The sequence below is a fragment of the Typopeltis vanoorti genome, chromosome 11 (assembly GCF_054136105.1).
Source record: "Typopeltis vanoorti isolate ZY-2024b chromosome 11, IOZ_Tvanoo_1.0, whole genome shotgun sequence".
Classification (NCBI taxonomy): domain Eukaryota; kingdom Metazoa; phylum Arthropoda; class Arachnida; order Uropygi; family Thelyphonidae; genus Typopeltis; species Typopeltis vanoorti.
In genome coordinates, this window is record NC_143559.1 from 23,742,777 (window position 1) to 23,766,622 (window position 23,846).

General features: G+C 36.3%; 1 long non-coding RNA gene across 2 annotated transcripts in view; it reads left to right on the forward strand.

The window, feature by feature from the left end:
• LOC150101375 (uncharacterized) overlaps positions 1-23,420 on the forward strand; it is a 99,417-nt gene extending 75,997 nt beyond the window's left edge. For both annotated transcript variants that reach the window (XR_016549032.1, XR_016549031.1), the window contains exons 2-3: positions 17,877-18,082; positions 22,058-23,420. This is a non-coding gene — a long non-coding RNA (uncharacterized LOC150101375). The remainder of the gene's footprint in view (positions 1-17,876; positions 18,083-22,057) is intronic.
• The last annotated feature ends 426 nt before the right edge of the window (positions 23,421-23,846 follow it).

The window sequence follows — 23,846 nt, forward strand, 5'->3', positions numbered from 1 at the left end:
ATCTCCTAAGGGCAAGTATTTATGACTGTAGACCTGTGTGTCCACGGGACCGGTTTGTCTGTTTTGAGGGACGAAAAGCCCAGTTTCCCAGAAGGAACCTCCACCCCCGTACGAAACCGGTTAACTCATCATTTGATTGAAAAGACCTGATAAAGGTTCCTCATGTCATTGACGGGATTCGAATCCCGGGTCTTTCCGACCGTACCAATTCGTCCATACCAACTGAGCTACGGAGACTCTGCGTTTATTATTATCGGTCACTATTTACTGATTTGATATGTTTTTGTTTTTAAATAGAAATATTATTTAGAGGTCAAGCCCAATTTTTGTTAGCTCAGGTACAGGATTAAAAAACATTCTAATTTCTTGTGTAGTATGATTTACTTTCTAACCAAACGAAAAACTAACTTGCTAAAGATTTAAATTAAGGGGATAAAATCCCTTATTATTTTACAGCCAGTATGCAAAACTCTAAGATCGAAAACTACGATCTAAGAGTTTCATGCCGACGAACTATCGGCGAATCCAAGCGTAAGTGACCACCTGGTAGTACCACACCAAGGCAACTCGAAGCAAAGGTGGAGCAAGCTCCCTCACTATCCTTGATATTTTCTCATAATGTAAAAACACACAGCTCCTAGGAGATGTAATACTGCTTTACATTATGAGGAGAGGTTACTACCCAGATCGGTTTCCACCTTTTTTGAGGTCTTATCAGTGAGACCTGGATGATATCAAAGTTAACATTAACATTTCTGGCTAGATGGGTGAAGCAAAATTGCTTTTCATATTCCCCTTTGTCTTGTAATGGAAGAACTTTGAATGGAGTGTTTGTGAGCTATATGCTCGCCCATTGAGGGCAGTGAAGTTAATTGTGTTCAGCTGAACTTAAAATAGATTTTGGTCTTTTATATTTGTTGATTTCTTCTTCATTATATTCTGAGGCTTCCTTGATTAACGGGTTTGGATGGTTACTTGTCTTGGTAAAGAACTTCTCAGCTAGATTTATGAGAAAGGAAGAGATATTAACTTCTCTATGGATCTGGGTGTTTCTTATGAACTAAGGGACATCCAGAATCATCCTCAGGCACTTGTTCTCTAATCTCTGAAGTTTTAGAATGTTTGAATTTGCGGTGTGGCTCCATGCTGGCGATGCGTAAGTGATAACCGGTAGAATTACCATCTTGTAAATTGTTAATTTTGTTTGCGTGTCCAGTTTACTTTGTCTATTGATCATAGGGTAGAGCTGTGCTAAGACGTTGGATGTCTTTGAGGTAATGTAACTAATATGTTTGCTGAATAGGAGTTTACTATCAAGAATCACTCCAAGATATTTAACTTCAGTCTGCCATGGAATCTTTACTCCCAATAAATAAATATCCTCCATGGTATGGATTTTCTTTCTAGTAAACAATATAGCTGAGCTTTTCTGGGGGTTAACTTGGATCTCCAGTCTGCCATCCACTTTTCTAAAGTGTGTATACTAGATTGTAGTCTTTTAGTTGCCAGTTTTGGGCTGAGTAATCTTGCCACCAGTGCAGTATCATCTGCATATAATGCAGTGAATGTTGTTCTTGGGTTCAGATGGATGTCTGCTACATAGATTGAAAACAGGAGAGGTGCCAGAAGAGATCCTTGAGGTACGCCTGCCGAGATCCTGCGTCTGGTCGAAACCGTTTCGCCTACCCTGACCTGCATATATCTGTCTTTTAGGTAGGAATGTATTACCTTTATTAACCTGACTGGAAAATTAAATTTTATCAGTTTGTAGAGAAGACCTTGATGCCATACTTTATCAAACGTCTTCTCTGCGTCGATGAAGATGGCAGCTGTATTGAGTTTCCAGTTGAAACCTTTAGTAATGATTTCTACGAGCCGGTGCACTTGTTGAGCTGTACTATGGGTCCTACGGAATCCGAACTGTTCATTAGGCAAAATTCCTAACTTATCTGTTTCTGCAACTTACATACCTTCACTATACGAATGCCAGAAATGTGTGCTCATACATTATATTATAACTAAGATGAAAAGCCAAACGGCTATTTTTTTTTCTAGCGAAGTTAATTAAATTAAGGGGATAAAAATCCCTTATTATTTTACAGCCAGTATGCAAAACTCTAAGATCGAAAACTACTATATGGGCTCACCTTTCTGGCATTCGTATAGTGAAGGTATGTAAGTTCTTTTCACTTAAGCTTTGATATCATCCAGGTCTAGCTACTCACTGATGAGACCTCAAAAAAGGTTGAAATCGGTCTGGGTAGTGACCTCTCCTCATAATGTAAAGCAGTATTACATCTCCTAGGAGCTGCGTGTTTTTACATTATAAGACAATATCAAGGACATTGAGGGATCTTGCTCCACCTTTGCTTCGAGTTGCCAGGTGGTCACTTACGCTTGGATTCGCCGAATTATCGGCGAATCCGAGCGTAACTTGGCATGAAACGCTTAGATCGTAGTTTTCGATCTTAGAGTTTCGCATATTGGCTGTAAAATAATATGGGAATTTTATCCCCTTAATTTAATTAACTTTGCCAGAAAAAAAAAATAGCCATTTGGCTTTTCATCTTTGCTAAAGAGTTCTTATTTATTTTTTTAAATAATTAAAAAATATAAATTCTTTTATATTTAAATGTAAAAAGGAGTTTATATTTACAATGGCTTAAAATATTTGAAAATAATATACTGAACATTAAAAAACACTAATTAACGCCATGTGCAGTAGCCCGTTCTTAAATATCTTCTGGTTTCCATCTGCCATACAGCCGCGGGAGGGTAGCTATATGCTACCATTCTAGGGAGAGATGATTATGAGCAAGGTGGTTTCCCATTGCTTTCCTTGCCGTAAGTATTTATGACTGTAACCTGTGTGTTCACGGGGATGGTTTGCCTGCTTGCGGGATGAAAAACCTCAGATAAACTGGCGGAAAAAACCCTGCGGCCCACGCCCAAGACCGGCTAACTTGGCTATGGCTGAGGAAGATCCTTAAGCTCCTCACGTCGTGGACGAGAATCGAACCTAGGACACTCCTTCCCCAGGCATATGGTTGCAAAGCGCAAAGCCACTAGGCTAACCGCGCGAACGTATATATTAATTAAATATAACATGCAGATAAAACGTTTTCTTCTTAGTTTATAAAAATAAAATAAATAAATCTGCTAATATCTTTTATTCCCTATAGGCGAGGTCGTTTTAGTGCTAACTTTCAGAGACTAACAAAGCAGAATATTATTGTCTGAAATAGAGTGAGTTCTACAGTCGATTTTAGTTTATTTTTTTGCTAAATTTGTGAATAATCTTTGAGATATGCATTTATCAAGATATCTTGGAGCCCAGCTCTGGAAAAATATAAATAGAATATTATAACTTTCAAAATCTAGTATACGTTAAGAATTATGTCAGATCTCATATGATAAGGTTGTTACTGATTATATATTTATTTTAAATCCTTTATCCAAGTGTAAGCGAACAAAGTTTGCATCTGAAGTATCTTCAGGACTGGGGCAACTTGTGACAAAAGTGGACTGACTTCACATCACTTGTCTTAGTATCCCATAATGCAAAGCATATCTCCTTGTGGACATGTATAATGTTTGGGAAGGTCATTATGGGAAGGGTCACTACCCAGACTGGTTTCCCTGTTTAAGTGGGGGTTACCTCTCCAAAAGCTCGTGAAATCACTCAGATCACCCAACAGTGAGCAACCTGAGGTCATATTTCTTCAATTCAGCCTTGGCTCCCACCAGTAGCAGGCTCACCCCCACCACCCAAAAGAGCCATAATCTCAGCGGTGGCCCCACTCAGAGATAGGTAATACCCTACCCCAAGCAGAGCAGAGCCGCTCATATCTCAGGAAACCACTGCCGCTTCTGCACAAAAGCACATCCATGAGAGCCAGACCTGGAAACACCAAAATCCGAGCCTCAGTTAAAACTTCATTGGCTACAGCCTTTCCACAACTACTTCTGCACAAAATCACATAAGTGGGAGCCAGACCCAGAGGTCATACCAAGGTTGAAGCAATGTAGAAGTCATATTTCCATATACGAGTTGCCAAAAGGTGTCACACCTTATTATTAAATGACTCTGGATTAGAGAAGGATGTTGGAAATTGTTTCACTTGGTTATACTATAAATTATGTATTTAGTTTAATCCTTAATCCAAGTGTAAGCAACAAAGTTTGTACCCGGAGTAACTTGAGGACTGAGGCAACTCATGGCAAAGGTGGACTGACTTCACATTGCTTCACTGTGATGTATAATGCTATGCATTATTGGAAGGGTCACTACCCAAACCAGTTTTGACTTATTGAGGTCTCTTCAGTGGGAGCCAGAATTTTCAGAATTATTATTTATGAAGCAATGGGATATTTGATAAATGTTGTAAATTCTAGCTATTACGGTTTGTTTTGTAATGAAAACTAAAACGAAAATTAAAGAAATGGTATAGTTTATTGGTGAACAATAAGCTTAATACTTTCATTGAGTTAAATTTTACTTCTTTCTATAATTTTTCTAACAGTTCCTTCTGGTTTTTAGATTCTTTTAAAGTTTGGACTGGTGGCATTAAAATAATATACTTCTTAATTATTGCAAAATAAAATTCTGTTCATATAATTTCAGAACACTAACATTTCAGTATATTGTTGATAAAAATACTGAGTTATTCAATGCAGAACAATACTGAATGCGCAAATGTGTAACCATCCTCTTCTTAGCAAAAATCCTTTGATTAGTGGGCAGCCCGATTTTCTTTTGATTCTTAACCTGATGTAGGGAAAAACATGCTTCTTAACCTGCTGTATATAGTGCAGGTTAAGAAACATTAAATTTTCATGAACCATTCGCATTCTTCCCGGATCCACACTTAAATACATGTATACTTGCATTTTACATGTATACATGTAAAAAATGAATTTTAATTAGGAAAATATTTTTGGAAATTTTCTGGTGTTTTTTTTCCTTTTTCTTTGGAGTGGGGGGGGCCCTGGCCCCCTCTGGGTGTGCCGGAGCCTGGGTGAGACATTTAATTCATGGTTAAATGTCTTTAATTATTTATTAATTAAATTTATTAAATTAAGTTATTTATTAAATTAAATAGTGTAGTATTAAAATTACAGTTTGGTTTTCCATTAACAACTGCTTGAGTTCACTTCTTTAATACAATGTATTAATTTAGCAACAAATGATTATTCTTAGACTATTTTACTTTCAGTGTGCTTGCAGTTTGGCAGTTGGTGTTATTTTAACACACTCCACACTCTGGTTAATACTGCAATTTGTGCATACCAAACACGTCTTCAGCATTTCTTTGGGAAGTATCTTTAGTATTTTCTTACTGTGTAAAACTATAAACACTGTGCACAGATAATCCAATGGGATTATCTATGCACAGTGTTTATAGTTTTACACAGTAAGAAATAATATTAACTGTCTATGAAAGTTATGAAACTATTCCTTGAGATGCTTAGGTGATGGTTACGCCTCTCCTGTATTAAAAATAGTACTGATTTTATATGACTTAAAACTTAGGATATGCTTTACAGTTAGTTAGCTATCCAAATATTGGGAATTAGAACTATTTATTTTCAGTTGACAAGAATTGGTAGGAATTATGACTAGTCAAAAATAATCTGTGATTTCATAAATTAAGGAATCATAACTTTTTTTCTTGTTTGCATAGATGTGTATTCTGCAAAAAAAAAAAAAAAAGGTTGAAGTAATGTTGCAGTATTAAATAAGAACAATGGCTGGAAGCTGCTGTTAACACTAATAAAAATCCAATCCATATGTTGCTTTAATACTAATTTATCCTTTCTGATGATGTATAATTGTTATTATTATTATTTAATGACACTTCCAAGGAGTACAAACACTCATCAAGGGAGGACAGTTACTTAACTGTCTTATGAAAATATTTCTTGAAATGCTTAGGTGGTGGTTGTGCCTCTACCTGTAATGTAAATAGTACTAATATTATATGACTTAAAACTTGGGATATGCTTTACAGTTAAGCTAATATTTTTACTACAGATGATAACAAATAGATGATTATTAATCTGTATGAGATATCAAGTGATGTTCAGAAATTTATTGTGAATTAATCAGTTCTGGAGTAAAATTATGTAAGGTAAAATCATAAAATCAGCCTGATACTTGGTATAAATTAAACAACAGACTAAAATACATAAAATTTCATTATTTTTGACTGAAGGTGAGTAAGCAGGTCTTAGGTGATGCTGAAAGGTTCTGTCTTCTTGAGTCAGGATTTTCATCTCGAACCAGTACAACACACCAGAAAAATTTACACAGGCATAATATATATATATTTAGCATAAGACTAACCATTTTATGTTAATTGTTATGGTTACAAAAGCTAGTCCCCGCCAGGTCACAGACATTAGCCTATGAAGCGCTTGACGCACTGCAGATGAAGTCCAAAGACTTATTGCAGGAGATCCAATCTATCCACACAACCCATCATAATTCTCCTTGAATCCATTAATAGACAAAGCACTTACAACTGACTCTGGCAACCCATTCCACTCATTCACAACTCTCCAAGCAAAAAATCTAGTCCTCTCACCCTTATTAATCTCACCTTTATTCAACTTCCAGGGATGACCCCTTGTTCTGGTTCCTTTAGCCAAGTGCTGAAACATTTCCCATGCATCGATCCTATAAGACCCTTTAAGCGACTTAAATGTTTCTATCATATCCCCTCTTTTTCTCCTATTAATCAACTTCTGCAATCCACACACTTCAATCTATCCTCATAGGGAACATTCCACACGCCACTCACCATCTTGGTCACTTGCCTCTGAATCCTCTCCACTGCTTACTCATCCCCAAGAAACCCAGGGGATCAGACTTGAACACAGTAATCTAAATATGGGTGTATCAAGGCCTTATAAGGAGGAATAACAACTTCTTTATCTCTACATACAACAGCCAAGTAATCTAATGGGTTACTTTAGCAATATGTCCTCTAAACTTTAACTCTCTGTCTACCACCACACCTAAATCTCTAGCTTCATATATTTTCTGGAGTACAGTGCCATCACTATGATACATGGTTTGTAATTTATTTTTCCCCAAATGCATAACTTTACATTTTTCCACTTTAAAATGATACTTATTAGCTTTTGCTCATACTAACACAGATTATTTGGGCATCTGGAAATGCTACATTAAACCACTCTACGTTTTCTTTACACTTGAAGCTACTGTGCTTTTGAGCAACTTTTCTATGTAGTGTTAATGATAGATGTTTCTGATCTTATCCTTCTAGCACAAAGGCAAAACAGAGAAGACAATTTAATTCATTACATCTGACATTACCTAAGGCCACACATCTTGTGAGCACATCCATAGCTGCTTTACTCATGCCAGTCACAGACATATATTAGGAAACTGAAAGCATCCAAGTAGCATTGGTAATTTGTTTAAATAAATGCAAGTGCTAACAAACTAAACTAGGAAAGCAAAGCAAAAAATAGAAAAATCATATATAAAAATTATATACACACTTACAAATGAGAACTGCTGCAGTTAATCGTTATAACAGTAGTTTGTATACGAATTACAGTTATGATGCAATCACAATTATCATTTAATAAGTTAATTCTTTTGTAAACCATTTGCTCGAAGCTACTTTCAAAGATATGTCTCGCTGGTGTTTTTGAAAGGTAAATTAATTTCAATCTACAATGAGTCACACACTACTTTATGAAACTACGCCTATGCAGCATTCGCAAGTTAATTTTTTAATAATTAGTCAAGAATTCTGGTGTGCAAAACTGTCACCACCGTTCTTCCTACTGAAGTACTGAAGTATTTCCTACTGAAATCTGAAGTACTATTAAAAAAATAACACTGATAATAATTTAATAATTCTTCTTCTTAACTTCCTTTTTCCCTCTTTTACCTTGCGGCAGAGTTAAATGAATAGGTTTTCTATTCATTTAACTGCAACTGTAAACAAGGATAAGGTGGTTAATCCCATGCCTCCCGGTGTATCCTATGTCTGTAGAAGTGTTGAGTTCTCAAGGCCGGTTTTCCTTCTTGCGGGAAGAAAAACCCTAGATAAACTGGGGAGATAAACCTTGCAGTCCATGCCCAAGACTGGCTAACTTGTCTATGTCTGAGAAAGAGCCTAAGCTCCTCACGTCAGCGACGAGAATCGAACCCAGGACACTTCTCTCCCAGGCATATGGTTGCGAAGCACATAGCCACTTTTGCTAACTGCGCAGACTAATTTAATAATTTGAAAGAATAATTCTACTGAACACAGACAGTATGCAGGTGACTTATGTAGAAATGTTGGTTCAACTAATGAGCAGCCAGTTGGCTAAAAGTAATCAACCTGGTATATGCAACATTGAACTCACAACTACCTCTACTCCACATAGGAACATTCATGTGTATCAAGAAGAAGTACTAGAGCAGTTGCACAAACTGAAGAAGAATTGTGCAATAGGAACTGATGGGATATCAGCATAAATGCTAAAAGATTGTTCAGTTGAACTGACCTGATAACTAATAATTAAGGAATTGATAGCGTATACTAGAAATATAAATTAAATAAACTTTAATATATACTTTCCGATATTTCGGCAAACGTCACGTTGCCATCTTCTTGGGAACTTAATACAAAGACAAGTGCACACAAGTACTACATAACAGCAAATGAGAACAGAAGCTAGGAAGCTACCATTTTCCTAAAGTTCTGATGGTGCCCCCTGGTGGACTGTATTGGTAGTTCTTGACCTTTGGGCTGAAGTTCTTCTGATAAATGCTTCCCAAATTTGGGGCAGTCTCATGCATCCAAATTTGTTGAGGTTTGGCATGTTCCTAAGGGCTGAGGCTGATTCCATGAATAGTCTTTCATATTTGAACTTGCTGCGATGTATTGCTGTGGCTTTCTTCCATCTTATTCTGTAGCGAGTATCCAGAGCGTGGTCTGCAAGCCCAGAGTGGCTGTACTGGTGAAATCAGATGTAATCCTTGTGTTCTGAGATTCTGATATTTGCTGTCCTGCCTGTTTGGCCAAAGTAGGATAATTTACAGATAGTATACCAGGTCCCTTGCAAGGGACCTGGTATACACCAGGTCGGTCTAGGGGATGTGGTTGGTCTTTAGTGGAGCGGATAAAGGATGCCAATTTTCTATATGGTCTGTAACAAGTGGTCAAGTCATGTTTTTTTAAAATTTTGTTGATTTTTTTCCGAGGTGCCTCGGATGTAGGGAATGGTGATGGATTTAGAGTAATCTTTTTTGTGAAGGGGGGAGGTGATTTTGGATAACTGGTTTAAGTCTTTTTTGGATTCTTTTGAATTATATGAGATTTTTATTTAATAAGATCAAAGCACCTTTTGGTAACTTGTTTTGGTAAAATACTTTATAAGTTCTCTATTACTTAACCTTGGTATTTCTAAACCTGGCTCCCACTGATGAGACCACAATAAAGGTCGAAACCAGTCTCGGTAGTGGCCCCTTGCCTTTAATGCATAGCATCATACATCTCCTCAAGGAGATGGGCTTTGAATTAAGGGTAAATATTAAGAATGGTGATCAGAGCTTATTCCAACTTTACCATAAGTTGCCTAGACGTACTGCTTTACGGGTCACTTAGACTTGCATTACATGTAGGCGCAAACTTGACTTATTTTGTCTGTTTGCTTACTTGAAAAATGGAGTAAAAACCAGGTTTAAAAGAGCTTGGTAACATATATATATATATATATATATATATATTTATTTATTTATTTATTTATTATTATTATTACCCCAAGACCTCATAGAGTGAAAGACTCATCTGGGACGTCCATTTATCATACACACAGCTCTACTGTGCCTTAAACACATTCAAATTCTCTGCAGACACTACACTCTCAGGCAAGGCATTCCAATCATTCACAACTCTGCATGCAAAAAACCTGCTTCTCACTCCCCTACTCTCACCCTCTTTATATAGCTTTCAGGGATGACCTCTGGTTCCCCCCTAATCTCCCACTGTTTTCTGTAGAACCTCTCCAACATTGAACCTATAACAACCCCTTAGTAACTTGTGGGTAACTATCATATCTCCCCTCTTCCTCCTATCCACTAGACTCTGTAAATTGCATTTTCTCAATCTTTTCTCATATTTGACATTCCAGAGGTCAGAAACTACCTTAGTCAGTTGCCTCTAGACCCTTTCCAACATCTCTTTGTCCTATTGAAAACCAGGTGACCAAATCTGGGCACAATAGTCCATGTGTGGCCTAATCAAAGCCTTATAAAACAGAACAAAATCTCCCTACTTCTACAAGTCAGTGTCCTCTGCATCATTCCCAGAAGTCTTTGTTTTGTCTTCACAATTTTGGCAATGTGCCACCTAAATTCCAGATCCTTATCCACTATCACCCCAAAATCTTTTATTTCCTCCACCTCTAACAATATATCCCCACGAAGAATAAATTCTACATCCCATCTTTGTTTCCCAAATTTTAGAACCTTACATTTTGCAACATTGAGCTCGTATCCCCATTCCCGAGCCCAATCACTCAATTTATTCAAGTCTTCTTGTAAGGCCACAACATCTTCTTTGCGCTTCATAGTTCATCCCAACTTTGCATCATTTTCAAATAACTGAATATCTCCATACAAATCTTCACCAATATCATTTATATACAAGTTAAACACTAATGGCCCTAAAACTGATGCCTGAGGCACTCCACTAGTGATTTTCCTTTTCCTGGATATCACTCCCCCATACACAACTTGCTGATACCTATCAGATAGCCAGTCTCCAATCCAATGCACTAACCTAATATCCATCCCTATCTGCTCTAGTTTGACTGTCAACTTATCATGAGGTAATCTATTAAAAGACTTTGCAAAATCCAAGTATATTACTGTGTATCCTTCTCCTCTGTCCAAGAAAGCAGTCACTTTATTGTAATAAGTAAGTAGATTACTAAAACATGACCTCATTTTAGCAGATCTATGCTGTCCATCAAAGATAATACCATTGTTGTCAACCCAATTCTGGATCCTAGTTCTCACCAGCTTCTCCAACAACTTAACCACAAATCCTGACACACAGATAGGCCTATAGTTTGATTCTTGAGTTTGATCTCCTCCTTTATGAAGTGGCACAATCTTGCCCTCCTTCCACTCCTTAGGAACTTGACCCAGTGCAAGAGTCATATTAAAAAAATATGTCAAGGCAGATGTCAACTCCCTGGAACATTCCTTCAGAATATGTGGTCATATATTATCAAGTCCCACAACCTTATTAACATCAAATTTGCTCAATTCCCCATACATCTCTTGCTCACTTACAGTTCAGTCTCTCCTCCCCAAGATGCCAAGAAATTATATTCTTGATTTCATCCTTTATCTACGTGTAAGCAAACAAAGTTTGTGGATGAAGTAACTTCATGACTGGGCAACTCATATAGAAGTTATTAATTTATGATATAACTAAGTGGAAAATCTTTCAACATCTATCTCTAATCCAGAGTATTTCAGTAATAAGATGTGACACCTTTTGGCTTCTTGTATATGGAAATATGACTTTTGCAATACTTCAATCACGGTATCACTTTTGAGTCTGGCTCTCACCAATGAAAACTCAATAAAGGTCGAAACGGGTCTTGTTAGTGGCCCTTCCCATAATGCATAGCATTATATATATATATATATCTGTAAGGATACATTTATTGCATTATGGGATACTAAGGCATGTGATGTGAAGTCATTAACCTCTATATATGAGTTGCCTAGTCATGTGGTTACTTCATGTGAAAACTTTGTTTGCTCATGCTGAGATAAAAGATGAAACCAAGAATTTAATTTCTTGGCATCTTTAATTTGTAATATAACCAAGTGAAAAATCTTTCAACATCAGCAAAGAGTTGTGCTCATAAATACTTCATTTGATCATGTTATATCTCTGATTCTAACATATTTTAAAAAGAATGATATCTCTTCATGCTAAGCCACTAAAACATTGACTTTGCTAAGCATTTGCAAATAAACTAGATTCAGTATGGAGATTTTCTTTTTAATTCAGAGAGTATATAGTGTTGTAGAGTTAACAATATTGCAATGATTTTTAATATCTTCTTTCAGAAATAAAGATTTATTTGAAATCAAGGATGAGCATAGTGAAGAACTCATTAACCCTAAGTAGTTATCTGACATGGCATTTCTTCAGCTAAATTATTTTAATCTTGAACTTCAAGTAAAAGACAAAGCTACAGCCAGTTGATTGGAACTGTGAATGCATTTAAACCAAAATGGCTTATATAGATATATATATCACAAATAAAGAATAGAATTTTCTTTCACCTTTCAAGTTGAGATGGGGAGGGGAAGAACTCAATAATTTATGTAACTTTATATGACTATATATTCTAAAACATGTGCAGTATTCATATCAATACTCTTCTGTTTGAAGCTTGCTTTCCTGAGTTTAATGATTCTGAGGACAGTAAAATGTCAGAATAAATATACAGGAGCAATGCTACAAAAGAAATCGAAATGAATATTCTCCAATCAGATTGTGTTTGAGGCCAAAAGTTTCACAAAACGATTTTTGGACCCAGTAGAAGAGAGAAAACATTTTATTTAAAGAAACATTCTAATGCATGACTGCATATTTTAGTGAAAAACGTTTTCACTAAAATATGCATTAACAATAAAATGTTTAAAAAGCCAGGTCAGATCACAGATAACTGATGATCATCTCAATAAACCATAACATTATCTGTAGCTGTGTATATTACAGGATATAACAAATTAATGGACAGTGTTCAGTGCCACATTTCACATCAAATAAGTAATTAAAATTAATTAAATATTATCCTCCTCAATCATTCTGTGATTTGAGGGTGGGGAGAATCCAGTTGTTTTCAGGGTGATTTAAACAGATGAACAGTGTGTGAAAAGGATAATGCTTGCCTGCCATTTTAATGGCAATGGTTTCAAATTACTCTTACAAGCCCATCATACTTTCATCATCATCATTATTATTATTAAGAGAGAGATCCAGGGATTAATCATAGGAAGCCACATATCACCTACACCAACTGTCATACTGTTTCTTGAATTCATTCACACTATAGTTCACCCACCGATTAGAGATCCTTCAACACTTCTGCGCATCTCAGAAAAAGGAGAATCCATTCCGCTAATAGGGTAATCAGTCCGTATAGTGGGATGAGTTGTTTATTATTACCGGTCGTAAAATTAACTTCTTTTTTATGATTATTGTAGTTAACTATATTGCTTGTATAACAGTTGAAAAATTTTACCTATAGAGCATGTGATTTCGCGTGTTGGCAACCAATTTGGACGTCCTTCTTTCTTTCTGCCCTTCAGCATGAATTGACTATTCTTGGAAAGACGCGAAGCAGGGACCTACAAACAGTGGGCGAACTATATCTGCACTCACAAAAATGCTAAAGGCAGTTCATGCCAATGATGCACCTCTCTATCCACTGCATATTCCAACCAATGTAGGCATCACTTGCCGACAGAGGAAGCGAATCTCTGCCTATTGCATTGCAGATATGATTGTTCTGGAGTGTCAAATGTTATCTGTGTCAAAATCATTCAACTTGATGAATTTAGGTTCCCAGCTACTTTGCAAAGTAAATTCTGGCACAAATAAGGAAATGATTCACTTGATTGACATAGCATAGATTTGTGGCATAAATACTTGTTGAAAACTGATCCTACATTGAAGAATAGGTAGTAATCAGGTGTATGAGGACCCAGTTGAACTGATTTCAAAATCTTTTCAACATTTCTCTTAAATACATTCATCAGTTCTGTTTTGAACTACATATTTTGTAGCTACTAAATATAATGTTGTTTCCCAAAGATTGTGGCTTAATTCTTATAACATTCAGTTGATTCAGATGGTACAAGGAATGATCTAACTGAAATTCAGTTGTACTTGAAATGTCATCACAGATAGATGAATAGTGATATCAGTACTATTTTGTAACAACATTTATTATTATTATTATTATTACCCCAAGATCTCGTGGAGTCAAAAACTCATCTGGGAGATCCTTTTATCACACACACACACAGCTCATCATACCGTGCCTTGAACACATTCAAATTCCTTGCAGACACCAAACTCTCAGGCAAGGCATTCCAATCATTCACAACTCTGCACGAAAAAAACTTACCTCTCACTCCCCTACTCACACCCTCTTTATAAAGTTTCCAGGGGTGACCTCTGGTTCTCCCCCGATCTCCCACTAATTTTTGTAGAACTTCTCCAGCATTGATCCTATAACAACCCCTTACCAACTTGTAGGTCTCTATCATATCTCCCCCCCCCTCTTCCTCCTGTCCACCAGACTCTGCAAATTACATCTTCTTAATCTTTCCTCACACTCAACATTCCAGAGGTCAGAAACTACCTTAGTCAGTCGCCTTTCCAACATCTCTTCATCCTTCTGAAAACCAGGTGACCAAATCTGGGCACAATAGTCCATGTGTGGCCTAATCAAAGCCTTATACAACAGAACAAGAATCTCCCTACTTCTACACGTCAGTGTCCTCTGCATCATTCCCAGAAGCCTTTGTGTTGTCTTCACAATTTTGGCTATGTGTCCCCTAAATTTCAGATCGTTATCCACTATCACCCCCAGATCTCTTATTTCTTCCACCTCCAACAATATATCCTCACCAAGCATAAATTCTGCATCCCATTTTTGTTTTCCAAATTTTAAAACCTTACATTTTGATCATTGAACTCACATCTCCATTTCTATGCTCAATCACCCAATTTATTCAAGTCTTCTTGTAAGGCCACACCATCTTCTCTACTCTTGATAGTTTGTCTCAACTTTGCATCATCAGCAAATAAGTGAATATCTCCATCTAAATTTTTGCCAGTATCATTAATATATAAGTTAAACAGTAATAGCCCTAAAACAGACCATCAAGATACACCACTAGTGACTTTCCTTTCCTTTCCCAGGATATTGCTCCTCCCATACTTAACTTGCTGATACCTATCAGATAGCCAGTCTCCAATCCAAATGCACTAATCTCATATCCAACCCCATCCTCTCTAGTTTGACTATGAACTTATTGTGTGGTAATCTATCAAAAGCCTTTGCGAAATCTAAGTGTATTACTGTGTATCCCTTCTCCTCTGTCCAAGGAAGCAGTCACTTTATTGTAATAAGTAAGTAGATTACTAAAACATGACCTCCCTTTAGCAAATCCATGCTGTCCATCAAAGATAATACCATTGTTGTCAACCCAACTCTGGATACTAGTTTTCACAAGCTTCTCCAACAACTTAACCACAATACCTGGCACACAGATAGGTCTATAGTGTGATGCTTGAGTTCGATCACCTCCTTTATGAAGTGGTACAATCTTGCCCTCCTTAGGGATGTGACCGAGTGCAAGACTCTTATTAAAAACATATGTCAAGACAGGTGTCAACTCCCTGGCACGTTCCTTCAGAATACATGGCGATATATTATCAAGTCCCACAGCCTTATTAACATCTAGTTTACTCAACTCCCCATACACCTCTTGCTCACTTACAGTCAGTCTCTCCTCTCCATGAAGTCACATTCACAAAATTGAAAGACCTTTACAGTGGAGATACTTAATGAGTATCTCCACCACACATTCTGTAACAGCTGTCTTTATACCATTTTCTCCTATCAGTGTCATCCTTCCATAATCATTCTTTCTTTTGCTGGCCATATATCGAAAGAACTCCTTAGGATTCTTTTTGGCTTCATTAGCTAACTGCTGTTCATACCTCTCTTTAGCTACCCTCATCAACCAAGTCACCCTCCTTGCCTGGTCTTTGTAGACCTCATGAAATTGGTTATTTCCACTTCTCTTATGCTGCCTCCACAATGCCCTCTTTCTTTGTATCGGATGCCTAATCTCTTTATTCATCCATCTCACACCTACCTCATTTAACCTTCTCACCCTTGGGATACACTTAGACATTGCATCTACTAGATAGTTTTTGAAAATCCCCCAAGATATCTCCCCCCCCAATCCATGCTACACCTGCAAGCTATCTCCTGAGCTCCTCATAATCACCCCTCTTGTAGTTCCACATATATCCTTTTCTCACAGAGGTCCTCCCACTGCTAGCAACCACCCAGGTAATCACCTCATGGTTACTCTCACCAATTGGTGGATGATTTGACACTTCATTTATAATTATATCCTCTGATAAGATGGCCAAATCCAAGACCCACAATCCGCGCGTGCCCTCTGTTACATACTGTCTGAGGTAGTTATCCCTCAAAAACTCAAGAAACTCATTTTCTTTACTTCTAGTTGCTATCTCATCATTCCAGTCTATATTGCCATAATTAAAATCGCCCATAATGATCACCCTTTTCTTATTTGCTTGACTAATTTGATTATACATTTCATTATCGCCACCATCCACATTACCTGGTCTATAACAACATCCAATGAAGTATTTGATTCCATTCACCTCTATCTCACACCATACTGCCTCATAACTACTGGCACTATTTTCCTCTTGCATCTCTACTTTGTATGGACATAACTCTTTCTCTATCATCAATAGCACTCCCCTCCCTTTTTACCCCTTCTATCCTCACGAAACACATCATACCCTTCCATCTTTATTGCTGTCAGGATGTCATCCTCTTCCAACCATGTCTCACTTATTCTGACAATCTTTGGGTGAACTGTTGCAATTAATGCAACCATTTCATCTGCCTTGTTTCTTATACTTCTAGCATTTGTATACAAACACAACAGCTCATTTCTGGATCTACAGATAGTTCCACTGATAGCACTCACTCAATGTGATCTCTCCATGCTCAACTGGGGCCATTTCCCTTTCTGCTTATTCATTTTAAAACCATCTTCAATTCCAACTATTTCCTCTTGATCCCAGGTCATCCCATTTCTTTTCTGTCTACACATGCTCTCACCTCCTCTTGGAGCATCCATCTTTCTCATGCTGTGTACCCCTGTCCACCCTGAGCCTTACCATTTTCCTGCTCCTCTTGCACACCCATTCTCTCATTTTCTATACTCATATCACTCACTTCCTCATTCATAACGACCTCTTCAATCTCTCCTGTCTTATTGTCCTGCTCTTCCGCATCACTTCCTGCTTGATCTGATTCATTCTCTCTCACTCTACTCACTTCTCTACCTTCCAGCAGCAGTCTCTCCAAGCGACTCACACCATAACCACTCAAATGCAATCCATTGCTCCCATACAGTTCACTTCTTCCTTCAAACTCATTCCACACATTAACAAACTGTACTCCCATCTCCTCGCACATTTCAGTCAGCAATTTCTTTCCCTGACAAGGCCACCTTTCAGATGTTTGTTAAGATAGGTACACTAACACTGTTGTCAAATTTGGGTGGTGAAAATCAAGATATTTTAATGGAACAACAAGGTTATATTCCAAACCTGACTGTGTGATATGCCATGACTGGATTTCATTATAAGCTTTTTTTTCCCTGAAGAATTCACAGCAATAATAAATGAAAATGATATAAACTATGCAGCCCTTCAGATAGCATAACTTTATCTTTTACATTAAAATATAGTGAGTTTCTGTATCTGTCAGTGATAACCCAATGATTTTATCTCTGAGAGCGTATGAAATATATAATTTTGTAATTGGTAGAATTCTGCTAGTCATGCTGTACATGCAAAATGTAAAGTTTTAATTATTAAAAAAAAGTTACTGTATAAGAAATCTTTTGCATGTCATCTGACATCAAGTTATTGGATATGCATGTGTTGTCTCTCTCGCTGGTTGGTAATTTTGTTTTTATTTTTATTTTATTTTATTACTATAATATTTTCTTTCTTTTTTTGCAGGGAAGGGTTGAAGGAGAAGAGAAATGCAACCTACTAGAACTGAGATACCAACAACATTATGTTTACTGTTATGAAACTGCACACTTATCCAATGATAGGATTATTGTAGCCAATTTTCTTCTTTATCCTATCCAAAGACCCCCAGAGCTGTTCCTTTAGATGCATTTCACTGCATATAAAAGAAGTTGTCTATAGTATAGATTGAGGTATAGCACGCATTATGATAGTTTTGTATTTAGTGTTATTTTTATAGGCTGTGTCACTAATGAAATGTATGATTGAGCCACTGTAAAATCAACTTAGTTATGCTGTTATGCACTTATTCTTGCTTTAATTTAAATTCTATATCCTGTTAATTCTGTATTTATTCATGATCCACATGCGAAGTATATTACTGGTATTGAGTTATCTTTGTAATAGACTGCTTATGAAGTGGATCTTATGGTTGCATAACTTGTACTATTATATATATATATATATATATATATATATATATATATATATATATATATATATATATATATGACATTAAATTTGCATTAACAGGATTATAGACTCTATACCACTAGGCTAGTGGGTGGTTATGAAGATAAACTATCTGAGGACTAATGTTATGAGGCATTCAACAAATTTCTCTTATAACGAAACTGTGTGCAATATTATTATATGACTTAGCTACAGGAAGTATCGAAAAATTGCCTTTTCTAATATATTTAGTGGCTAAAGTATTAGAGATATTCCCATTGTGAAATGAATTCTAATAGCAATATATGATCAGCAAATCTAAACACACAGTCAGCACTGTTCTAGAAAATATGTGATCAAGTATATTTATGTGTGATATCATATTGTAAATGATGTGATCAAGCAAGATGGACAAAGGTTATGTGACAGGAAGATGATGGAAATTTGAATTACTTGTAAGAGTAGTTTGAAACCATTGCTCGTCTACAATGACCACATGCAACGTGCAATTGGATGTACTAAGAATGACATGAACAGAAAACATTAAATCAACTTTGGAAATGTAACCACAACAGCTTATCAAGTCACGAGATTCATGAAGGACAATAAATTCTAATATATGCACTGTATTTGTTAAATGGCTCAATAGTACAGGGTTAGGAGTAAATTTGCACGCACTGTACAATGGACACTCTTCTAAAGGTGATATACAACAACAGATTCCATTGAGGGTGCCATGAATATTCAACAAAAAACAAGCAACTATGGCTGAGGTTTGGTGAAGTAACATCAGCATTGGACACCAGAGAACGAGACAACAGATGAATGCAGTGATTACTATTATTATATGAACCCAGTAAGCACACTAACCACTATTCATGCAATTCCTGTCACTAACAAGGCACACACCACCTCTTCTAGGAAATCATTCAACTCATTCATCCCTCTTCAGGCAAAAAATCTGGCTCTTGTGATTTACATAACTTCTTGCAGGGGGGGGGGGTGATCAGTATATTTTTGTTCTCTACATTCTTATCATTTAATAAAAAATTTCTTCTGCATCAGTCTGATAAAAGCCCTTTAATAACTTACTCGTATATGTTTCTCTCATGTCCCCTCTGTTTTGACTATCAGTCAATCTTTGCACTCCACAATATTTCATCTGTTTTCATAAGAAGCATCTGCAGAGCAAGTCACCATCTTGATCACTTGCCCCTGCATCATATTTTAATTTTTTTTTTCCCCACTAAAATTGCTAACTCATTATTGTCATCCCACTAAGGCACACATCCTCCTAACTGAGCCATTCATTTTTAATCCATATCTACGTCTTCCTTATTTCCAAAGAACCATGATGACCAGATGAACACAGTAAGCACTCTAACCACTACTTACACAATGCCAGTTGCTAATGAAGCACACACCACGACTTGTAGGAACCCATTCGGCCCATTCATCCCCCTAAAATCTAGCTCTTATGATCTTATATTACTTCTGGGGGTGGGGAGGTAAGTGATCAGTAACCTCTTGTTCTCTGCATTGGTATCATTTATATATTATTCTGTCATGTCCCCTCATTTTTTTCCTGTCAGCCAAACTTTGCAACCCACAACCTTTTATCTGTCTTCATAAAGAGCATCTACAGACCAGTCACCATCTTGATTACTTGCTTCTGGATCATATCTACCATTTCCTCATTCCCAAAGAACATAGATGACCAGATCTGTGTCTGGAGCATCCAAGATGTGGCTGAATCAAAGGCTCAAAAAAGTGGGATAATAACCTCACTATCTGTGCTCTTTTCAGTGTGTTCAACAACTAAGTGATCATTTAAGTTGTTTTGTTTACTTCTAAGCAGTATGTCCTCTGAACTTCAACTCCCTCCCTCCTCATCTCCAAATCCCTCGCTTCATCAATTTCCTGCAGTCCATTTCCATCAGTATAATAAATAGCTTGTTATCTCTTCATCCAAAATCGTTCTGCAGGATTACTGAATCATCTTTGTTAACTATTCATAAACCCAGATTTGCATTATCAGCAAAAATGGATATTTCCCATCAAATAATTCCTTATATCATTAATGTGCATATTAAGTAATATCATCATTATAAATACATTTTTTTCTTTTATAGTTAAATTCTGGTCACTTACTTTCTTCTGATAGTTTTACACCACCATATACTGATTTTTGATGTCTTTCTCCCACCTTCATATCCATGATGCAAGCTCCATATACATCTCTATTTGCTCTAATTTACATATTAGAGTTCCATTTATCATCCTATCAAATGCCTTTGATATGCCAGCAGTATCATATTGCAGCCATTCCTTAATTCACATCACATCAAATGTCACTTTATTATAGAAAGTGAATAAATAACTAAGGCAAAACCTATCCTTCACAAAGCCATCCCCCCCATTGCAGTGAAATATCAATTTCCTCATTCATTCCTGAATTCTGCCTTTAACCTTTAACCAACTTTTTCAGTAGCTTATTTGCCACTCCTCAGATAGTAAGTAATGTATATAGTTCTTTAGGTTTGTCTTGGCATCTTCATCGTGTAACTGAATTGCTTTGTGTTTTTCCTCACCTTTGGGATCATGACTGAGCTGCAGACTTAAACAGCCTGGTCAAGTGCACTCCATTTTTCTTGCACATTCTTGTAACATAGATTGATCCCTTGCATCCCTATGGCAGTATTCATTCACACTGATATTTTGTAAGTCTCACACCAAACTTTGTATGAGACTTTAGGGGAATATGCCCCAGCATATCCAACTGTTGCCAGATGGATGGCCAAATTTGAAACTGGGCATCCCAAGAAAACAGATGGCCCCAGGTCTTTACCACGACTGTTTTAAATAAAAACTTATTTTAAAAAATATCAGTTCTGGTTTATGGATAAGTCTATGCACTTTATTATTTAGAATTCTTCCTCAGAAATCGGCTCAGGCACAGCTGTTCAGTTGGCATCGTTATGAAGTCATTTGTTATTCATTGGATTTAATGTTGACTCCCATTAACTCAAATATTTACTTCGAAACAACTGCTAGTCGATTGAAATCTTTAATAAAAAATGAGATCAAATACAAACACCTGCATCACACTCACGTTCCCTCTCTTGGATTCTACTCATTCATATACTACATTTTTGATGTCTGTTATCTAAATTCACTATCCATAATGCTGCTGGATTTTGCAAAGTCTAGTGGTATTATGAATGGTGTAGATATTTCTTTCATAACTCAACTTTTACTTATCATAGCAAATTACTCTAAAAAAAGTGAGTAATTTACTATGACCAGACTCTTTCATCAAAAAGCTATGCTGTCATTCCCACAGCATGTCATAGTTCTATCCATCCATTCCTTAATTCTTCCCTCAAACAACTTTTCCAATACCTCAACCACAATATCCACAGCTCCTGTGATACACATCGATTTGTCACCTTACCAGAGCTGATATATTTGAAATAAACAGCCTCATACATCCTGGTCAGAAGCAATGGCAATACATTTCCACCTATTTGTTATAACTAATATTCTTATATTTTGTAAATGATTTGTGAAACAACCAATGCCAAGCATGTTTTACTAAAGAAAAATCCTTACGTACACATATTTTTTGTTGTCAATGTTTGTTTTATTTACAGAGATAGAATATATGTTTATTGTGAATGATTCTATGAGATTATCAAAGGTATTTTCCTTTCTAGGGTTCTGCTGTCAAAACAACAAACTTTCGAATCCATCTGATTTAATAACAATTCATGGATTGCAAATGCCATTGTAAAATTTCTTCACTCACATTTCCACTTTTCCCCAGCAAACTCAAGAGCTGTAATTAATGAGCGAAGAAACGCTTTCCTTCTGAAAGATTTACGATGGAAAAGGATTACTGTAGCTAAGTGCAACTCGCGCATGTCGACTGAGTGATGTTGTACATCGGTAAGCAGGGCCGTACTTACACATTTTTCGATAGAGTAACCCCTCATTATTTTTGAGCCCTGATTTTTCAGGGTCCGCTAGAGCTTCGTGCGCTTCTACGTAATCACGGCTCTGTCGGTAAGGGATAAATAAGAGGAGAAATATAAGCACGAATTATTAGTAGTGAATTTTGAAGAGCTGCAGTTATAACTGAAAATTAATGGATGAAAGCCAAAATCTAAAGTAATTATTAAATCTGCTTTTGTAACCTGTTTTTTGTTATTCTATAATAATATAGTCATTTTGACTTCAGGTCAGGCTATTAAAGTTGGTTGGATTTTAAATGACCTCAATTATTCCTAATTTCACGAGGATGTTCGTTATATAATATCGCTACCCGCCACATTTATTTTGAAAATTACGAACATTTTTTATTTAAAGAATTTTACTTATAACTGGTAGATGAGTCTTCTATTTTATAAATAGATGACAAGTAAGAGAACAGATAAAATTTAATGGGAAATATTAAAACATGCAGCTGAGACAAATGTGTATTTTTAGATTTTGATGAAGAGTTTACCAATAAATCTGCAGAGGGCTCTGGGTACTTGTTTACTTCGTTATTACTGTACACAATTATATAAATATATCTGTAAATGGCGTCACGCTCTATCAACAAATAGGTGACAGTGATTAATCGTTATGGACTCCTGACCCGTTTACTTGTGTATTAATTACTTGCAGAAATGAAAATAACTTTACTAACTTGAGTATGAGTGACTTTTTTGTTTCTGTTATTATTGTGCAATATGCAAATACATTTAAAGTAGATTAACTTTTGTCTTTTGGTTACGAAAAAGGAAAATGAGGTAAGAATTGCGCTAATAACTTTAGTTACATATTTCTTATTATGTGTTAATATATTTGAAGAGCATAATTTTCCAGAGTTCATTATTTCAGTGTTCGTTTGGAGAATTAGCGAAGTAGAGATTTAAAAAAAAAAAACTTGTATACAGTGAATACTGAGAATTATTTTGAAGTTATATTCCAGTAGTACCAAACTTGACATACTAGTAGTCCCTAGTTCAAAAACATTTTCATTATGTTCCACTCTTTATTTTCATTAAATATAGTATTTTTACAAATAATATCCGTAACAAGTATTTTATTTGTCTGGATTTAATAATTAATGCATTTTGTAACTAATGTTTAATAGAGTAAAAATAATAAAAATATATTGAAATAGAGCCAAAAGGCTTCACTTTCGCGATGCAAAATTATTCAAATTAAGTGGATATTGAATCCAACATTATTTCAAAGCCGAATAGAAAAACTACAAGAGTTACGTGCCGAATATAGAAACTATGAAGGTTTCGGTGGATACAAGCGTAAGTAAACCTTTCATAACAAAGGCAACTCGTGGTAAAGGTGGAGCAAGGTCTGATCACTATCCTTAGTATTTTCCATAATGTAAAGCACATCTCCTTACGGACATGTATGATGCTATACATTGTGCAGGGGGGTCACTACCCAGACCGGTTTCGACCTTTGTTGAGGTCTCATCAGTGAGCAGGCAGA